The sequence below is a fragment of the Nannospalax galili genome, unplaced genomic scaffold (assembly GCF_000622305.1).
Source record: "Nannospalax galili isolate Female #2095 unplaced genomic scaffold, S.galili_v1.0 scaffold111, whole genome shotgun sequence".
NCBI classification, from domain to species: Eukaryota; Metazoa; Chordata; class Mammalia; order Rodentia; family Spalacidae; genus Nannospalax; species Nannospalax galili.
Genome location: NW_008330487.1, coordinates 533,548 through 536,666, shown reverse-complemented (window position 1 = coordinate 536,666; position 3,119 = coordinate 533,548).

Here is a 3,119-nt window from a genome sequence, read left to right as displayed (position 1 = left end):
ATGTGTGTAAATGCACCCATGTCATACAGTGCCCACGGAGGTCAGAAGATGACACTGGATTCCCTGGCACTGGAGTTACAGAGGATTGTTAGCTGCCATGTAGGTGCTGGAAATTGAACCTGGGTCCTCTGCAAGAGCAGCCAGTGCTCTTAAACACTGAGCCCTCTCTCCAGCCTCACTCATACACATAAATAAATTAAATTAAATTAAATTAAATTAAATTAAATTAAATTAAATTAAATTAAAAGCCAGTGAGATGGCTCAGCAACCTGAGTTCGATGCCTGGAACCATGTAAACATAACAGAAGAAAACTGACTTCACAAAGTTTTTCTTTGACCTCCACACACAATATGACGAGGACACGCATGCGCTCACGCACACACACACACAATAATAATAGTAATAATAATAATGGCAACAACAACACCACCATGGGCCGAGAGGATGGCTCAATCAGTAAAGCATTTGCCTTTAAAGCATGAGGACCTCGGTCCAATGAGAAAGTCAGGCATGGTGACACATGCTTGTAGTCCCAGCACTGGGGAGGTGGAAACAGGAGGATCTCTGGGCCTCACTGGCCCACCAGTCTAGCCCAATTGGTGAGCTCCAATTTTTGAGACCCTGTCTCAAAAAATGAGATGGGCAGCATTCGCACCTGGGTGTCATCCTAGCTCCATACATACATGCATGTACACACACACACACACACACGCACACACACATACGAGCATGCACACACACATACACACATGCATTTAAAAAAAAAATCACACCCAGGGACTGGAGAGATGGCTCAGTGGCTAAAGGTGCATATTGTTCTTGCAAAGGAACCGAGTTCAGTTCCCAGCACCTGCGTTAGGCAGCTCACAATTGCCTGTAACTCCAAAGGATCTGAAACCTTCTTCTGGCCTCTGTGGGTACTGCGCACCATGTAAAAACCCACACTCAGACGCACATGCATACACATAATTCAAATGTTTTAAAAATCACACCCAGACAGCTGAAGTGTGGGAAAAGGGGTGTAGAGTTTCAATAAGCCCCATAAATTGGACTGGTCCAGACTATTAAAAAATGTCTATCTGTTGGAGGACCTACCTTTCCAGTCTCACTGGTCAAGTACCTGATGACAGAACCACTCCCAGGTGGCAGGTTTACCTTAAGTTATGCTAAATAGATGGGTGGAATGCCAGGTATATTAATGAAATAGTGAATATTTCCTGCCAGGAACTAGCTCAGATCCCTGCAGAACTTCCAGACCAGCCACAGCCATGTAAGTCTCTCTGAAGGTCAGGAAAGCATAATTTCTCCTTTTCTTCTTCATGCCTTTCCTACTAAACACGCTTTCTTTAAGGCTTTGGGCTGCCCCAGCATCTTGTATTTCTTCACTTTTTCTCTAAAGCTTCCTTCTCCCAGGCATGTGGCTGCCAGTCAGCCACGTGTCTGACCTCCATGTAGGCTCTGAACCTGCATAGCTTCCATAATTTTCTTTCCATCTTCCCATTATTCACCTGCTCAAGGCAGCTGCCAAGATTACCAACTTGCCTGCCCTGAAAATTTTTCTTTAAGATTCTAATAAAATTGTGAAAACGTCCATTGGGTCCATTCTTAAATTCTTTTATGAATGAGACCAAGAACCCTCTAGGGGACCCTCTTTCTCCCCATTTCAGGGGGGCTGTCCTCTTCCTATCTTGGTTTCCTATGGGAAGCAAAACTCAAAAGGATTGAGTCCTGAGGAAAGTTCCTCTGCCCTGGCCCCTCCCCAGAAGACCTCTTGTCAAGAGAAAATTTTCCTGATTCAAATGTTAACACTCAACAATGGAAGCAACTCAAGATCTGCTCACAGATACAAGAAACACTGAGAGGGCAAGGACAATGAAAAAGAAAGGAACCAACCAACCCAATAAACAAAAACAAAGAGCCTCTGTGAAGAGCCTGGAGGAGGAGGGGGTGGAAGAGCTGGGGAGGTAACAAGATAACAGAAGCTAAACCCAAGCTGTGTGTGCTACAGACCTGAAACTCAAAGTGAAAGCCGCACAAAATAAAACAGCCGGCCAAGACACAAGGCCAGGGGAGATGGCCAAACCAGTAAAACCAGAAGGAAGTGGACTGGGAATCTGACTCAGTGGTAGAGCGCTTGCCTTGGGAGTGTGAGGCCCTGAATTCGATTCTCAGCTCTGTGGGCGGAGGGGAGAAGAAATGAAAACAAATTTCACTTAAATAAGAGAGAAAATAACTGCTGTGGTGTGCAGACTAGACTGCATCCTCTAAAGACAGCTGTTGGAGGCTGGGGCCCAGCAGCACTCTTGGGGTGGTGGAATCTTTAGGAGGAGGGCTTAGAGAAAGGTAACTAGGTTATATGGGAACCTTGGAAGGGATTAATGTATGTCTCTTGGGGCTGGATTTGTTCCCACAGAGAAGGGGTCATTTTAAGGGACCCTGGCACTTCCTCTGAATCCATCCTCCCCATATGCTGCCTCACCAGCAACTGAGATGCCATCTGCCATGCCAGAGCCCATCAGACCCTAGTGCCACGCTCTTGAATCTCTAGAGAATGAGCTAAATAAACTTCTTTTCTTTATAAAGTATCCAGCCTTGAGTATTTTATTATAACAACACAGAGCACAGATGATACCAAAGAAGGATCATGACCTTACATAGGAGTTTAATCCCTAGTGTAATATGTTAATGGTATTGAGGGTGGAAACTTAATCTGACTATGGTATTCAGAAGTGGGGCCTTTGGAAAGTTTCTCTACTACCACCTGGCCTTCCACCAGCAGGCCACCACTGCTCACAAACAGAGCAGGTATGTATGGCCTGCTCCCTTCGCATTCAAAGGAAAGGAGAAAGGGATTTGATGGTGAAAGGAGGGGAGGAGCCAGAGAGGGAGGGGAGGGGAGGGGAGAGGAGAGGAGAGAAGAGGAGAGAGGAGGAGAGGAGAGGAGAGGAGAGGGAAAGAAAAACAGTAATAGAGATATACCCACATTCCCATCATGATGTGATATGGCCTGAGGGACCCTCACCAGAACCTACATCATGCTGTTCAGACCATGGACCTCCAGGACTGTAAAACAAATAAACTTCTTCCTCTACAAGCCTCAGGCATTTTGTTACAATGG